The 18,981-nt window shown below is 41.1% G+C and overlaps 1 long non-coding RNA gene across 1 annotated transcript in view; it reads left to right on the top strand.

Annotated features, from left to right (window-relative positions):
* Nucleotides 1-18,981, top strand: part of LOC132383359 (uncharacterized) — a 247,973-nt gene that overhangs the window by 75,620 nt on the left and 153,372 nt on the right. The window lies entirely within an intron of this gene.

Raw genomic sequence — 18,981 nt, 5'->3', positions numbered from 1 at the left:
GAAAATTTTTGGAAACATCCTTGAATACCTACAATGCAATTTTCTCTGGTCCCACCAGAAGTTCTTTGAATTGCCTGTCATTGCCGACCTGTTTAATTTGCGGACCAACAAAAATGTCTTCCTTAATCTTGGCATCAGTTGTTTTGACTTGATTTATGAGTTGAAATAACAAACAGGTGATTTCAAACAAATGGTGAGTGATAGGGAAACTTCCTGGTGATTTTCATGATCAGCAGCCCACAATCCATAAGATACACCCAGAAGTATTCAGGAAGCAAATTATTTGTCGTCCAGTGTTATCTTTGCCAGCATGGAACTTGTCAAAGGTTTGGCGGGTTGACCATGTCTGTAGTTTGTCTTTTATGTTTTACTTTACTTTAGATACTTTAAACTGCTTGTCAGGGTGAGTAGATGGAAAATTCACTTTTGATAAACCTGACCCACTGGTCTTCAAGGTAAAAATGATTAAAATGACAAACATTTGTGTGATCCAATTACAAACAAAAGAAAATCTGTAGATGCTGGAAATCCAAACAAGGCACACAAAATGGTCTTGGCCTTTTCTCCTTGGAGTGGTGGAGGATCAGAGATGACCTGATAGAGGTGTGTAAGATGATGAGAGGCATTGATCATGTGGATAGCCAGAGGCTTTTTCCTGGGGCTGAGATGGGTAACATAAGGAGGCACAGTTTTATAGTGCTTGGAAGTAAGTACAAGGGGGAGGTCAAAGGTAAGTTTTTCACACAGAGAGAGGTAGGTATGTGGAATGCACTTCCAGCAACGGTAGTAGCGACAGATACAATAGGGTAAGAGACTCTTAGATAGGTACATGGAGCTTAGAAAAATAGAGGGCTATGCAGTAGGAAAATTCTCAGCAGTTTCTAGGATAGGTTACGTGGTTGGCACAACATTGTGGGCCGAAGGGCCTGTAATGTGCTGTAGATTTCTATGTTCTATGTACTGGAGGAACTCAGCAGGCCAGGCAACATCTATGGACAAGAGTACAGTTCATGTTCTGGGCCAAGACCCTTCAGAAGTAATTTTATTTCCCGTGGATTACCTCATTGTGAAATAGCAAACTGGTTGTTAAATTAGTGTGTCATTTTCCAATTGTGGTATTATTTTAAGCTGAAATTATATAGTTAAGTAACAATGGATCACATAATTACAGAAACAGAAAGACTCCCAAAAACAAAAGCTGGCTGTTGTGTATTTAATATTTCAGTAGTATTTGAGTAATCTTGTAAATACATTGTTTGATTAAACATTCTTTGTTGTTTATCAAATGATTCAATTTAATTGAATATCAGAGAATGAATACAATCTGAAATTCTTACACTTCACAGACATCCACAAAACAAGTAATCCCATAAAATGAATGATAGAAATATCAGAACCCCAAAGCTCCCTCTCTCCCCTCTCATGAATTTATACAGTTCATTATGGTTATATGTTAAAATAGATGAACTGCGTATGTCATTACGCTACATGGTGATACGAGTGTGCCTCATTTAATGTAAAGAATAATCTAAGACTTGCATTTCTTGAGCTCCTGTCCTTTTCTTCAGATTAATTTTATGTTTTGGAATTACAAAGCATAACTCTGGCTCCATTAATATCACATGAGGTCATGTTCGTTTGTGGCTTTGCTGTTTGTCTACTCTGGATTGATTTTCCCCCTAGGATGTTGCAGAGTAAATAAGGTAAAAGAAGGATTCTATCCACATGAAAGTAAAGAATTTACTAACAGTGAGTGAAAGAGGTTGCACTTCAAGTACAGTTTAGCGGGTTTGCATGTAATACCCCATCCTCCTTTCCTACATTTGCTGAAAACAAAATGTTAATGAAACATTAGTGACTTTGATAGCATAGTGGTTAGCACAGCGCTTTACAGTACAGAGGTCCCGGGTTCAATTCCCGCCGCCGCCTGTAAGGTACTTGTACGTTCTCCCCCTGACTATGTGGGTTTCCTCCAGGTGCTCCCACAGTCCAAAGATGTACTAGTTGGTAGGCTAATTGGTCATTGTTGATTGTCCCATGATCATTAAATCGGGGGATTACTGGGGGGTGTGGTTTAAATGTCCAGATGGGCCTATTCTGCACTGTGTCTTAAGAAATTGGGGCAGAGAGGGAAAATGGATCAGCCATGATGGAATGACAGAGCAAACACAATGGACCAAATGGCCTAATTGTGCTCCTATATCTCATGGTCTAAGTAAATAAAAATCCACATAAATTGGGCCGCTTCCAGAGCTTCCTCCCTAAAAGAATTAAAATAGGAACATATACATTTTATAAGAGTATTAAAGTTCATGACCAAAAGAAGACTCATCTTTGGGATAATGAAGTTTATATCATTTTACATTTAGAACAAATGTAATGCTGAAAGCCAGCCTGAAACCCTACATTCATAACTGCTTGAGATGTGTCACCTAGTGCGATGGAAAAGTGGCTAATCAGCCACTTCTGCCACGTTCGCCAGCTTCAATCCGAATATCACATCCACTGCAGATTCTGTCGCATCATGTCAAAAACACCTAAAATATTAAAATGCTGAAAAACAGCCCAGCCTGCTGAGTTTTGTTTCTTGGTCTTAACCTTTATAGATCTGCTGATCCTTTTCTGGTTTGTGTGTAGCCACTGATTACAGACTAAGTTACTCTGAATATCCCACATCATAAATTTATAACAAAGCTTTCATGCCAAATATTATGAAAACGGGCTGTCTTCTTAAATCTCTTCAGTGTTGTACTTTGAAAGGAATTTTCTGGAACCAAATGTATTTTTATTCATTTGTCAACCTAGTGCTACATTTGGGATTCCTAAAATCAAGAGACTGAAAGGCTATTTTTAAATTCTCAGTGAGGTAGAAACAAAACCCGGAATGTCTTGATATTCACAATGTTTTCTGTAACCGGTGGAACTTCTAAGTGATCACAAAGGGGTGTTAGTTACGGCCGTGTTTGAGATGGCTGCATATCACAGAGCAAAGTAAAAAAAAAATCACATCAATAAGGTCAGCGATATTGCAGTTCCAAAACTAGGTGCTGCTAATGTTCAGAATGTGGAATTGTGTTGAATAAAGCTGGGAATTCTCAACATGAATGGAGAGGGAGAGAAAGAATGAGTGAGAGATTGTGAGAGAGAGAGAGGGTGAGAGAGAGGATGAGGCAGAGAGAAAAGAGATGAGAGAGAGGAAGACAAAGAAAGAAGAGAGGGAGAAAAGAAGGTGAGAGAGATGTAGAGATAGAGAGAGCGAGAGAGAGAGAGAGCAAGAGAGGGAGAGGGGATAGGGAGAGAGGGTGGGGGATGGGGTTAGAATTTAAAGAAAATTAGAAAATACAGCAAACCAAAGTTGCCCATTGGCAAGGTGAGACACGATGTACACTTCAATACTGAGACAGCAGTCAGGCTAAAAAAGAAGACAATTTGTTGTTAATAAAAGTCAAAAATATAGGACCAAAAGCGATTTGTTCAGATATCCTGATTTCCCCAAGCTGCTTTCTCAAGCAGAGTCCTGGAAAACTAAGGAATAAACTGGTGAACTGTACTAATATAGAAGTGAAAATGTAAAACAGAAACAGAAGATGCTGGAGTGTTCAGCAGGTTGGGCTTCTTCTGTGAGAAGAGAAACAGAGTCGATATTTCAGGTCAGGGAACCTTCGCCAGAACTGGGAAAGGAGGTAACAGAAAAAGTGAAGCTGAGGGGATGATAATGAGGTTAAGGTGTACACAAGGTTAACTAGTCAGTGAGTGAACAAGAGCAGTTAGAGTACGAGAACAAGGTAGGATATTGGAGTTGTCAAATGCGGAGCAGGAGGGCAAGTCTGCTGAACATGACCTCCGTTCCCAGAAGGAAATAAAGGAAAAAGTAAAAAAATAAGCTGATGTATTTCTACAGTTGATTTGTAGATACAGACTGAGAAATTAGTTAAGTGGGCTGCAATGGAAAATTAGTTTCTGTCTGTTAGGTTTGTGTTGGGCCCCACTGTGACAGCTAAGGAATGGTGTTTTGCACCTTCTAAGATGTTTTATAAATATTTATCTTCACTTCATAGTTTAATTCCTTGTTAACCTTTGGAATTTTGAAAATGAATGGGAGCAGGCTCCAAGACCTATAGTAGCAAATGTGCTTTATTGTTTTGAAGTGGTTAACTCTTTAAACGGGTGGTACCAAGATCCCATTTCAGGACTGCAAGTGTTCAACAGAATATGAATTTATTTATTTAAATTAGTTTATTGAGATAAAGTGTGGAATAGGCCCTTCCTGCCCTTTGAGCTCTGCCCAGCAACCCCTAATTTAACACTAGCCTAATCACAGGACAGTTTGCAATGACCAAGTAACCTAGCAAACGATATCTCTTTGGACTGTGGGAGGAAACTGGAGTACCTGGAGGAAACCCACATTGTCGTAGGGAGAATGTACAAACGCCTTACAGGCGGCAGGGGGAATTGAACCCAGGTCGCTGGTGCTGTAAAGCGTTGTGCTAGCCACCACGTTAACGTGTCGTCCCCTCTTGTATCTTTGAAGATGAATGGGAGAGAACACCAAGACTTAGAGTGGCAAATGTGTATTATGGTTTTGAACCGGTGAACTATTTAAACAGGTAGAACTTCAATCCCATTTCAGGACTGCAAGTGTTATACAGAATATCAATATGTTCCAGTGTCTGAGGATAGAAGGAGACTGGGGGTGAGGAGGGGCAGACTAATAAAAGTGGCAGATTTTGTGAATTACGGGTAAGTTTTGGCTTTAGTTACAAAAGAATATCAGTGCGTTTGGGGCGAGTAAGATATCAAGCTTGTTACACCTATTACTAACAGAGAGTAATGCTCAGTTATCACATTACTACACAAAGTCCAAAGTAAATTTTATTATCAAAGTACCTGTACATATAGGTCATCATATACAGCCCTGAGATTTATTTTCTTGTGGGCGTAGTCAATAACTCTATAGACTAATAACTATATTAATCAGTGGAAGACCGCTCAATTAGGGCATTGAACCAGAGTGCAGAAGACAGCAAACTGTGCAAATACAAAAAGTTGCAGAAAGTTTGAAGTTAATACCTCATCGGGGTGATTGATAAGTTTGTGGCCTAAGGTAGGAGATAAGATATTAACTTCAAATTTTCTGTGTAATCACTCAAAGAGTTAACCTGCATGTCCCTCTAACGAGAGCTGTATAACTCATCTCCTTCTACCTTAGGCCACGAACTTATCAATCACTCCTCATAGAATGTATAATTTGGTGTTACAGGTCCTGTTACAGAGAAAGTACAGTGCAGGTAGACAAGAAGGTGCAAAGACCATGATGAGATAGATGGTGACGTCAAAAGTTCATCTTTTTCGTACAAGCGGTCAGCTCAAGAGTCTCACTAGCATGAGACAGAAGCTGACACTAAGCCTGGTGCGATGTGCTTTCAAGCTTTTATATCTTCTGCCCAATGAAAGGAGAGAGAAGAGGGAACGTCTGAAGCATCTTTGACTCTGTTGGCTGCATTGCTGACGTAATGGGAAGTGTGTATCAGAGTCCTTGGGGAGAAGGTTGGTCTGTGTTGTGGACTGAGCTGTGTAGAACATCTGAAAAGGAACCGATGCAAGGCATTTTGTGATTGTTTCAGTGCGTTCAGGATTAGTTTAATATAAAGTGTCAGTATGCAATGTAAGGTGTACATTGGACAGTGATAAAGAGATTTTATTTCATATTTCCAGCAAGTTACTTCTTCTCATGCTTCACTTGTGGAGGTGATATCTGTAGTGGTTGTCTGCTGTTCGCACTTAATTAACCACAGCCTATAACCCTCCACACTAGTTGGAGAGATCTTCAATGAAATGTCTGTTTATGATGTTACTGCTCTCATTTCATTCTTTGCTAACATCCAGTCGGTGATAAGAAGTGTCTGCCTGATTTCAATTAGAATAATGAAAATAAGAGCTCCCCGGATTACAAAAACAAGAAAGCAACTTTTTTACAAAGAAAATGCCAGGTCCTAATTAGTGACAATTGTGGAAAGTTGTGGATTCTAGGATTAGTACTCCATCACAGGGTACAAAAATATAAACTCTGATTGTTACATCATATAAAATCTACACTGTGCTTCACTTTGTCATTGGCAGAATATAAGATTAAATTAGATGCGGTTATAGATGATTATATGTGCTTCTGTCTTGCTATTATTGGATCAGCTCTCAGTGCATTGGTGTGATGGCCCAGGTGCACTCAGTTTAAGCCAGGGATCCTGAGGAGAGCTGCTGGATAAGTGCATTGCATGGTCAGTATGTCTCTGATATCTGTCCTGTTGTGTTCAATATGGTGGGACAGTGCAGAGACACCAGGATGGTGGCATGCAGGATATTCAACTGAACTTTATTGATAACTCTGCTTATACAGTACGTGAACTCAGTGGTTAACTGAGTGATGTAGAATTAAACCATTAACTACTACTACAACATTCACCAGAGTCTGCAGTATAAATGCATCAAAGTTCAAAGTAAATTTATTGTCAAAGTACATATTTGTCACCATATACAACCCTGAGATTCATTTTCTTGGGCATATTCAATAAATCCATAATAGAATCATTGAAAGACTACACCAACTTGTGCATTCAATAAATGTGCATAACTGTGCAAATACAAAAATAATAATCAATAAATACCAAGAACATGAGATGAAGGGTCCTTGAAAGTGAGTCCATAGGTTGTGGGAACATTTCAGTGATGGAGCAAGTGAAGTTATCCACTTTGGCTCAAGAGCCTGATGGTTGAGGGGTAATAACTGTTCCTGAACCTGGTTCTGTGAATCCTGAGGCTCTTGTGCCTTCTTTGTGATGGTGGCAATGAGATGAGAGCATGGCCTGGGTGGTGGGGCTCCCTGATGATGGATGCTGCTTTTCTGCGACAATGTTTCATGTAGATGTGCTTAATGGTTGTGAGTGCTTTACCCCGTGATGGACTGGGCCGTATCCACTACTTTTTGTAGGTTTTTCATGCGCTGGAGATCAATTCACTTGAGCGGCTGCTCCACTGCTTGCCTCATTCGAGTCCAGAGGTGCTGCTCAGCTATGTACTTCATATCTGGCCCCTCTGCCTTACAACTAGCCACCTGGTACCACCCCTTTCATTTAAATGGGGTTACCAAACCGGAAAGAAGAGGTAAAGGGATTGATTTCCTCACTTATTTCAACTAATGCTAATTATTCATCAAGTTATATTAAGCAAACATACTTAAATATGTATTTAGTTCTCTACAATATTTTGAATTATTTAAAACAATTTGGAATGTTCATCAATGGATGGTTATCAACACAAGCTATCTAAAACCTTGACCTCAATGCCAGTAAGACCAAAGACTTGATTGTGGACTTCAGAAAGTGTAAGACGAGGCTGCACACCCCAGTCCTCATGAAGGGATCAGAAGAGGAGAGAGTGAAAAAGGTGTCAACATCTCTGAAGATATATCAATGTGGTTACAAAGTAGGCAGAACTGCGGCTGTATTTCATTAAGAACTTGAGGAGATTTGATGTGTAACTAAGGACACACAAATTTCTACAGATGTACCGTAGAGAGTATTCTAACTGAATGCGTCACCATCTGGTATGGGGGGGGGGGGGGGGGGGGGAGGGGGGGGCTACTACAGAAGAATGGAATAAACTGCAGAGATTTGTAAACTCAGTCAGTCAGCTCCATCATGGGCACTAGCGTCTATAGTATCTAAGGCATCTTCAAGGAGCGATGCCTCAGAAAGGCAGTGTCCATCATTAAGAACCCCCAACACTCAGGTTATGACTTATTCTCATTGCTACCATCAGGAAGGAGGGACAGAAGGCTGAAGGCACACACTCAGAGATTCAGGAACAGCTTCTTCCCCTCTGCCATCCAATTTCTGAATGGAAATTGAACCCATGAACACTACCTCGCTGTATTTTCATTTCTATTTTTGCACTACTTATTTAACTATTTATTATATATATACTTACTGTAATTCACTTTTTTTTCTATTACTAGAAAATTACATTGTACTGCTGCTGCAAAGACAACAAATTTCAGGACATATGCTGGTGATATTAAACCTGATTCTGATTTAGCGAAGGCCATTAGTATGGTTCAAGGGCAGGACCTCAGATCTATAGCTGGAGACGTTTCAATGCTCTGCTTCATGAGATTGCCATGGCAGAGAGGCCTTCAGTTCAAATGGACCCACGGGACTGTGAATGTTTGATACGGCTGTGGCTGTGGTATCTGGGGCAAAAGGCATGAATGCAAGTCAAAAGGCATGGAACCAGGTGGCTGATGTGAAGCAGAGTTGTCAGGTATGATTTGGCCTTTATATTTCTTTGTTGTTTTAACCTAGTGTTAATCCATTTAAAAGAAATTTTAAAAAATGAATAGTTAAAAAAATTTATTAAATATTCATTTGTAAATGTTGCTAATATTAACTACCAAACTCTCACAATAAACCAAAACGCTTTCTCATGTATTATTTCCATAAAGTGGTGTGCTATAGTTAGCACAATGCTTTACAGTACCAGTGACCAGGGCTGAATTCCTGTCACTGCCTGTAAGGAGTTTGTACATTTGCCTTGTGACCACGTGGGTTTCCTCCCGCAGTCCAAAGATGTACTGGCTACTGGTTGGTGGGTTAATTGGTTGTTGTAAATTTTCCCATGATTAAGCTAGGCTTAAATAGTCGGGATGCCGGGTGGTGAGGCTCGAAGGGCCAGGAGGGTCTATTCTACACCATATGTCAATCAATCAATAAATAAACAAATAAATAAAACCTGCACAAGTGGTGAGGTTTAGATTCAATGATGATGGGTGCAGTTTGATCCCAGTTAATGTACTATTTCTGATTTGGGAAACTGTAATTCCACTGATCTTGGCAATCTATTTGCAAGTGTTTCGTCACCATACAAGCAGACAATATCTGAAAGTTTAGCTTTTATGTACTTATCAATTGAGTCACAACTGAGTTTCCGTAATGATGACCAATCAACTGATTGATAAGTACATAAAGGCCAAGCATTTGGAGGACACACCAGAACTGAAAAGCGCATTGATGATGTCTCCTCGTATGGTGACGAAACATGTGCAATTGGGTTGCCAAGATTGGTGAACAACTTGACCCAACCATCAACCACCTGAGCTGCACATTTTCCCAGTTTTTACCAACTATAAGTCCGGCAATGTACTTCACCTTGAAGCTGTGATCCTCTACTTTATGCTGAAGGATAACCATGGGGAGCATGGTTGAGGAAATCTATGATCTCATCCACCACACCCAGTAGGTCGCCTTGTTTGAAGGAGAATAGCGGGAGTCCTTCAGGGACCAATAAAAATGATACTTTAGGAAGAAGAATGGAGAAGGAAATACAATGTTCCTTTCTCCACCACTGTTATCCTTCACTGTGATGTGCATCAAAACAATTTGGTGTGACAAAATTTGACAGTAATAGCCCATCAAAGTCACAAGCATTTGGCTTTATGGACAAACTTCCTGGTCCAAAGTCATAATGCTTCTTACTCAGGTTACCTCGCCCGCTGATCTTTAAGGTTTCTCACAGTGCACAGAGAGTGACGGCTCTACTTTCAATGGGAGTGTGCAAGGAAATGGTCACGTGATTTACTGTTGCTCAGGATGCACCCTTGGTTTTGTCTGAAAGCAAAAAAGGATAAAGTATCCAAAATTAAGCATTTTAAATACCACAGTGTTTGCCACTCCGGCCCATTCCCAGCAATATCAGAACCGTTCTCCTGCTCACATGGTTACCTTATACTTTGAAAATACATTTTTATTGCCATTAAATATTTATGAAGAATTTTAGCCCTGAAAGCAATATCTGTATTACAGTAGTAGCAAATGTCTTTAATCAAAGAGACTGCAAGGAAGGACACCACAATGAGAGCTTATTCTGTGAGCTGCAGTTACATTTAAAATTTGTGAAGTTGTATTTATCACCTCCATTTTTAGGCAGATTTCAGCGGGTCATGTTGACTTGCTGAATGCTTTTGTAGGAATTCTTTCTTGCCAAAAAGAAAATTTCCAAGTTTATTTTCAATGTTGGACATCTTATGAACTGCCTGGTGGCTTTGTGTTATGTAAAATTCTGCTACTGTTACCGCCACAGCCCTAAATCACATTCTGCCTCCAGTACCAGGGACTTCTACACAAAACCACAAGACATTGTTCATTTCCACTGCTGTCAGTCTTGGAGAACTAGGAACCAGTCCCTGAGGTAAAGTAGCTGCAGTTTTGGTGTCACAGTCAAACTATCTAAACTTCAAAAGCCTAAAGAAGACCAGCATTTACTAAACTAACATTTATTTTGGTGCTCAACTTTCATCAGTTTGAGCTGCATTTCAAATGTAGAAAACCCATGGGATTTAAATATTCCTGCTGACTGGGTCCTCTTTCCAAAATTCAGCATAGTATGGATGTTGTCCATAAGGGAGATTTGGGTATTATTTTAGAAACCATCTGTGAAATCCTCTATGTCCATGCAGCTCTGCACTTGATTGTCAAGAAACTACTTCAAAAAATATCTTTCACTAACATAAGAAAAATTTTAAATCCTGGAATTTAACAACGCGGCCACAGTTTTTGAATAATATAAAACATTCTGTCTCTTCTTATGACGAGAAAATTTACAAATGAGAGAATCCAAAAGCCTAAATTAATGAAAAATTGAACAAATTAATTTTGAAGAACATTGCCCTGACTTTTAACCTTTTGAAGTTTGTGATGTAGATTTTTTAACATTTAGTTGTTCCCCTCCTCTAGATATTAATGACCAGGCCTGTATTTGTTGTTTGTTGCTCATTGCCCCTAATCTGAGTGGTTCGATAGGCCACCTCAGGGGGCAGGTAAGAAGTACACGGTTGGCAAAGGCACTCATTGCTTTCAGGGATGCTAATGCTAATGTGTTTTAATGACAGATTGGAACAGTATTTATCATTGACAGTATAGGTCATCAGCAAGAAACAGTAGACATTGCAATTTTATTTTAAAAGAAAGGTAACATTCAAACTCTGTGCAATTCCAGCGAAAGCCTGGTGCAAGAATTCTGCCATTTGTGGGCTGTTTGACCTTAATTAATCTTCCCAAGTCCCAAGCTCAGGTTGAGGAGAGGACTACTTACTTGCTGCCTCTTACGCCACTGGCATGTAGTACAGCAATGAAGGCCCTAGCTCTGAGAGGGCTCAGGGCTTCCTTCATTGTGCCAGTTGATTCCTCTTCATTTTCACTACTGTCGGTCATGAAGGTCTTGAGTGAAGACTCAGGAATACCGTCACACTCCGAGGTGGAAGGATTTTTCATTTCTGTTTCCATAACAATTCTGTTTGACCATTCAGGGTTGTTAGCCCTCAGCTGAACCCCTGAACCTAGGGGAACGGTGGACCGTCTTAGTCTGGCCTCTACCCTTTGACCTGTTTGACCATGGGTGGCCCTACCAAAAGCCGGAGCATAAAGCCCTGACTCCAGCCAACATAGCTCTCTGGGTCTTGAGGCATGTAAGCCTCCAAATCCAATGACAGTGTGGTGATCCTCTTGGAGGTGAGGAGAGGATACATGCTGGTAAATCTGATGCCTTGCCTCTGTCAGATGTTATGGAAACAAATTTGATTAGAAACTCGGGAGAGCTTAGACCAGGTGTCCAGGTGTCCTGATGGTATTGGTCCCTGGCATAAAAAAAGTTTGGGAACCCCTGGTTTAGACAAAATTATTCACTCTAGTTTTTCCAATGTGTAACAAAATTCACAAATGGAACTTCAGTAAGTTATCAAACTTTCACTGAGGGCATGATATTTTCTTGCAATATTCCAGTAATACAATTTATGCTTCTCCCATTATTCAGGAGCTTAGATGCTCTTTCATCACATCTTGCTCTTGGAGTTACTTGGAAAGATTTGAAACTAAATACATCATAATGTTGCCATCATCAGAGAAGTTGCTTGCTTGTATTATTGACACAAAGAGATTGTTGATTAATCTGCTACTGATAACTTCATCCAAAGAGTTCAGAGTTCAAAGTACATTTATTATCAAAGTATGTAAGCAATACACAACCCTGAAATTTGTTTCCCCCACAGACAGCCATGAAACAAAGAAGGACCATGGAACCAATGGGTTCAAAGAAAAGCATCAAACATCAATCTGTCCTCCCCCACAGCAAAAAACAATTGCACAAGCAGCAGCGCAAATAAAAGATGCAAAAACACAGACATTAAAGCACAAAAGCTATATTTCAGTTCAGTTCAGGGTTCATCAACTGCAGGCCACCCCAGTTCAAAAATCACCCAAAGTAAACAAAATATACAAAATAAAGTGGCCATCCATGGGTCAGGCAGCAACTGCGGAGAGAGAAACAACATTCAGATTTCAAATCAGTGAATTTGGTCAGAGTTGGAAAAGTTTGGAAAGGCTTAATATTGCGCAAGATATGATTTTGCTGATGGTTAAGGAATTCCAATTTTGGCCTAATTAATCTGCTCTGAAGTTTATCTTTCACACTAACTCCCTATGGGTTCATGTTCTTCATCTCAGCTATCGCCTATACTGTATGTTTGTATTTCTTTTCATCTGTTTATGCAGTTTTCCTCTGAAGGTATTCAAGCTCCAACCACAGGGATGGCACGGTAGTCTGGCAGTTAGTGTCTCTCTTCAAAGTGCCACTGTAAGATCGGGGTTCAATTCCCACCATTGTCTGTAAGGAGTTTATACACTCTCTCTGTGACTGAATGGGATCAGAACCAGAATCAGGCTTAATATCACAACTGAGTGATGCCTCTGTCAGTCAGAGTTGACCATGGATATTGCGTTCTAGCTGTCTAGATATGCAAGCTTGGGCAGTATCATACAGCATCACAGGAGTTGCCAGTCAGCATTGAACTCAATGTAGGACTGCCCTAGCAACTCCAGCTCTGGATTTTTCCCTTGGGGTTTACCCCCAAAGCCTTCCCCATGAGTGGGTATATTTGCAAGGCAGTGGAGTTTTGAGATCAGAGTTTTCATTCTCCTAGATGAGCTGCCAACCACGGCTGACAAGCCCTCAAAGTGCTCAAAGTGACCGGTTTTGATGTACCAGTAACCCTTGTTTGACCCTTCTCCTGTCAGTATAAATGGTTCCACTGGGCGTAGTAGCTAAGCCACACGTGAAGGCCAGGAACTGGATTTGGTTGTCAGAGGCTATTTGAGGTGCACACCATTGGGAACATTTAATTGGTAGTGGGAGCTTGCCCCCATTGCCACCTATGGCCTTAACATCCTTAAGGAACCAACTTTAATATCACAATTAGCAACTTCATATCTTGTATATTATTAAGCCTTTCCAAACTTTTCCAACTCTGACAAAAGTCAGTGATTTGAAACTAAACTTCATTTCTCTCTCCACAGTTGCTGCCTGGCCAGCTGATGACCACTTTATTTTGTATAAATCACGTTATCATTTTATCAGATCATGTTATTCATTTGCAGGGTAATCAACAATCTATTTGTGTCAATATACAAACAATGTCCCTGGTGATGGGAACATTATGGTCTGTTTAGTTTCAAACCTCCGAGTAACTACACTGTGAAATTCCTCCAGGTTCTCCAGTTTCTTCCACATTCCAAAGACATACGAGTTAGGATTAGTAAATTGGGAGCATGCTAGGTTGGTGCCAAAGTATGACAACTCTTGCGTCTGCCCCCGAGCACATCTCAGGCTGTTGGTCATTGATGCAAAGTGACACATTTCACAGTATGTTTCGATGCTTTGATACACACGTGACAAATAAAGCTAATCTTTAACCTTTTCTTTGTCATGTTTCTGGTGTGAACTATTGTGTTCTAGTCACTTTGTAACTCTGTTTCCTCATTTCTCTACAAGATTATTAAAGATTATTTTGCAGTTCTCAACCCTCATATTAAGTAGAAATATTAATTTTTCATCTACCCCATTCATCATGTTTATATACAGAATATTGTCAAAGTTTTTCTTGGCGGATTCCTGGTATTGCCCAGTGACAGGCATAACTTCCAGGGATCAGACCAGTTTTAAACTCAATGTGAGCATCGGTCAAATCCAATTCAAATGCAAGATAAACATCTTCTTAACTGACTGAAAAATGAAGCGAGTTTCCTTAGATTATTATAGTGAAATCATGAAGAAGATGGGATCAGAAAACAATGCTATCAAGGGCGATATCCTCCAGGTGGTTCACGAAACAACTTGTCTCACTTACGTTACGTCTTCTTTTCCTTTTATTATGCTACTGTTGGAGCCTATGAACTACACTTTGCTGGTGTGTTTCTGGGCCGATTGAGCGATCTCGTGCTTTGCTGTCTTTGTGAGGGTTCGGGCAAAGCACGTGATGTGGAGGCCAAGAAGCCTAGGGATGGGGGCACAAGCCCAAGACCGATTTCATTTCTCGCCGATCTCACTGACTGAAGAGTCGAGGAAGATTGAAAACATCGAGAAGAGTGCAGAAGGCAAGCGAGTGTTTGGCACGCACTCCCTGTTAGTGAGGAAGAGCCTGTGGCAAGTCAAGCTATCGGTAAACAGTTTTCTGTTGACTGCAGATCATGGTCTTTGTTTGGTCTCTCTGTTGTTGCTTGGTGGGTGGTGGGTGCAGAGGCTTTCTGCTGAATTGGGTGAGAGGGAAGCTGTTGCTTGCATGAGGAGGGGGAAGAGTGGGCTTTCAGGTTTGAACATTCTTAGGTTGTATTCAGTTTACTTTCTCTGATAATAAATGGAACCATTTGAACCACTCGAACTCACTGCTACCATCAGGGAGGATGTACAGGAGCCTGAAGACACACACTAACATTTCAGGAACAGCCCCTCCCCTTCACCATCAGCTTTCTGAATGGACAATGAACCGACCAACTCTGTCTCAGTATCTTTCACTCTCTTTTTGCACTACTTATTTTTTTATATACAATACTGCGCAAAAGTCTTAGGCACATATGTATAGCTTGGGTGCCTACAACTTTTGCACAGTACTGTATTTGTCAACATGGAATGGAGATTGAGTTTGTAAATCTGTCGGGATCTAAGGATGATGGGAATGGCAAGGTTGGAGCACCACGGGGGGCGGGGGTGGTGGTGTGGGGACAGGTGGCAGAGAAGGAGTGTGGGGGTGTAGACACACCCAGCACTGAGACACTAGGCAAGGTCATTTGATTCCAAACAATTGGTTTATTGATCATTACAGAATGTCTCTCTGGTACTTCCCCTTTTCTCAACCATGATTTCCCTCTCCCTGCCCCTTCCCACTCTCAGTCCCCAATAGAGACCCATATCAGAATCAGGTTTATCATCACTGACATATGTCGTGAAATTTGTTTTTTTGTGGCAGCAGTACAGTGCAATGCATAAAATTACTACAGTACTGTGCAAAGGCTTTAGACATACTAACAAGAGAAAATCTGCAGGTGCTGGAAATCCAAGCAACACACACAAAATGCTGAAGGAACTCAGCAGGCCAGGCAACATCTACGGAAAAGAGTACAGTCAACGTTTCAGGCCGAGACCCTTCAGCAGGACACACTAGCTACATAAGTGTCCCTAAGACTTTAGCACAGTACTGTACATACTTACTGTAATTTATAGATTTTAATACTAAGTTTTACAATGTACTGCTGCCTCAAAACCACAGAGTTTATGACGTATTGTTTGCCGGTGATATTAAACATGATTCTGAATCTGATTTCAATTTAATTCGCTTCGGTGACTTTCACAAATATTTCATCCTTAACTTCCTCCCTGGCAAATTCATAACGCACACCACCTTTTGCTTTACGTTATGGGTCTGTTGCACACTAGGCAATTGAAAAATGTGAGTCTGCTGCTAAAACCCTACTTGCTCCTTTCAATCTTTTAATCTCTAATACGGAAGCAGTACAGTTTTGCTTTCCTCATCTGTCCTGTTCTATAAATGAAGCATGAAATGCTACTTCTGGGGATTCACACCTTTTCACACAGCAATAGCAAAACTCATTAAGTCGTCCATTAAAACCTCCACAAAAGAGCTACAGCTGATGCACTGGAGGCCTCTTTCAATCCCATTATCCTGTCTAGCCTGTTATTGTTTCTTCTGAAACGCTGTCACTTTCTGACTATAACAGTGTCAGTCATGTTCTCTCCAACAACCTGCACGTTGTATGATGTCATAAGTGGAGTAATATTGAGTGCAGGGCCACAATGGAACATTGATGTGAAACTTAAGATGTATCAATCTCAGGTTTAATGAAGAATTCATTCACTGCCTATATGTATACATTCTGCTGTTAGGTTTAGAGATTTACATGGCATTCATATGATAATCACTTGGTCTGAATTGTAAGGCTCCATGTCCTTTCTGCTCTGGAGCAAAAGAAAGACCAGTTTGAGTGAGCTCGCTTTCTGCTTCTTGAAGGATTGATAGCTAGAATGTGCTGGTATAAAACAGATTGTTGTCAAACAACGTGTGAAAGTAAGGGCGAGGGAAGATATTTGGTCCCAGAGTGGTTACTTTGTCCACTAGATGGTGCAATCTTGTGCACTGACCTGTTCAGCCCAGAACTGTGCATGCTCACGAGGCAAGTGAAGAAAAAAACACGAGGGAATTTTGGGAGAAAGCACGAAAAATGTCTTCTTGATTTATTATCAAGGATTATAATTAAAATGCTGATCACATATAAGCTCGAGGGTGGTGAATCTGTGGAATTCATTTCCACAGATGGTTATGGAGGCTGGGTCGTTGGGTGTATTTAAGGCAGAGATTCTGGGAGTGGCCTTCTCTTGGTTACGATTAGGTCACCCTCAGGGTAGAAGGGCAACACCTTATATTCTATGTGGGTAGCCTCCAACCTGATAGCATGAATATCGATTTCTCCTTCCAGTTAAAAAAATTCCTTCCCACTCCCCTCTTCTATTCTCCAGTCTGGCTGCCGATCACCTCCCCCCTGGGTCCCCTCCTCCTTCCCTTTCTCATGTAATCTATTATCCTCTCATTTGAAATTCCTTCATCTCCAGCCCTTTACCTTTTCCACCCACCTGGTTTCACCTATCACCGTCTTGCTTGTCCTCCTTCCCCTCCTATGACATTTTTATTCTGGCATCTTCCTTTTCAGTCCAGAAGAGGGTGTCAGCCTGAAATGTCATCTATTTACTCATCTATTGTACAGAGATGGACCGATTGGTATGAGGTTAATGATTATGGGAAGAAGGAGGGACAATGTTGTTAAAAAAATAAGCCATGATTAAAAAGCTCATACTTTGCCAGTAGGTATATAAACTGGAGTTTACTTAACAAACATGAGAAAATCTGCTGATGCTGGAAGACCAAAGTAAGATACACAAAATATTGGAGGACCTCAGCTAGTCAGGCAGCATCTGTGGGAAAGAGAAAACAGCTGATGTTACAGGCCGACACCCAAAGGTCTCAAGACCCAAATGCTGACTTCCTTCAGCATTTTGAGTGTGTTGACTTGGAGTTGACTAACCACCCGCTTCCTATATTGTCCCTTAGGAATGACGATCGCCTTCTAATCTTCTGACCTATGTCTTCGGCTCCGTCTCTTCTTAGCAGATGCCAGGCAACATCCTGGTAAATCTCTTTAGATCCCTCTTCATTTTAGTTTTTGTGTGAACCAAGATGGCTGTTGAAGCCAATTCGATTGCAAGGGGTGGCTTGCTCCTTGTGCATGGACCCAAGGTTCTCAGTGCCACACTTCTTCACGTTGGGTGGTTGTGGGATGGGGATTCCCAGCCATTGGTGGGGATATCGCATTTCTTTAATAGTCTTCAAGAACACTGTTGGATCTTAGAACATAGGACATACACAGAAACAGGCCTGTTGGCCAACAGTGATGTGCAGAAATAATGAATAATCCTTAATGCCTACTGTTTACACATGTTGCCTATCCTTCCAGTTTCTGCATACTCCTTTGCCAATCGAAGTGGCAAGACAAGTCTCCATTGCACTTGGTTTCACCAACTCCCCTGGTATTCCGGGCACCCAACACTCTCTGTGTAAAAATAAGTCTCAATACATCTCAGTTAAACATTTCCTCTTTCCCTTTAAATGCACGCCCTCTACCATGAGACATTTTGGCCCATGGAAAAAGATTCCAGCTGTCTACTCTATTTATATAAACTTCTATCCAGTCACCTCTCAGCTTCAGTCACTCCAGAGAAAGCAGCTCTACATTACCCAAACTCTAATCAATGTCCTGGTAAACCTGCTCTGATCCCTCTTCATAGCCTCTGCAACATTCCTATAACATAGAAACATAGACAACTTACAGCACAATACAGGCCCTTCGGCCCACAAAGTTGTGCTGAACATGTCCCTACCTTAGAAATTACTAGGCTTACACATCGCCCTCTATTTTTCTAAGCTCCAGGTCTATCCAAAAGTCTCTTAAAAGACCCTATCGTATCCGCCTCCACCATCGTTGCTGGCAGCCCATTCCATGCACTCACCACTCTCTGAGTAAAACACTTAGCCCTGTCATCTCCTCTGTACCTACTTCCAAGCACCTTAAACCCATGTCCTCTTGTGGCAACCATTTCAGCCCTGGGAAAAAGCTTTTGACTATCCACATGATCAATGCCTCTCATGATCTTATACACCTCTATCAGGTCACCTCTCATCCTCCGTCGTTCCCAGGAGAAAAGACCGAGTTCACTCAACCTGTTTCCATACGGCATGCTCCCCAGTCTGGGCAACACCCTTGTAAACTTCCTCTGCACCCTTTCTATGGTTTCCATGTTTTTTCTGCAGTGAGGTGAGCAGGACTGAGCACAGTACTCCAAGTGGGTCTGACCAGGGTCCTATATAGCCGCAACATTACCTCTTGGAAGGACGGCAACATCCTTCCATCATAGGAAATCTCCATTTAGTAATCTATTTTAGGAGCTTGTATGCTCGGCAAGCTGGGTATACTTAGGGCCCCCAACTAGAGATGCTGGTGTGGGACAGGATCCGAATGGAGCTGTTGTTGACCTACT

This window comes from Hypanus sabinus, chromosome 30 (genome assembly GCF_030144855.1).
Source record: "Hypanus sabinus isolate sHypSab1 chromosome 30, sHypSab1.hap1, whole genome shotgun sequence".
NCBI classification, from domain to species: domain Eukaryota; kingdom Metazoa; phylum Chordata; class Chondrichthyes; order Myliobatiformes; family Dasyatidae; genus Hypanus; species Hypanus sabinus.
This window is presented reverse-complemented; position numbering and strand designations above follow the sequence as displayed.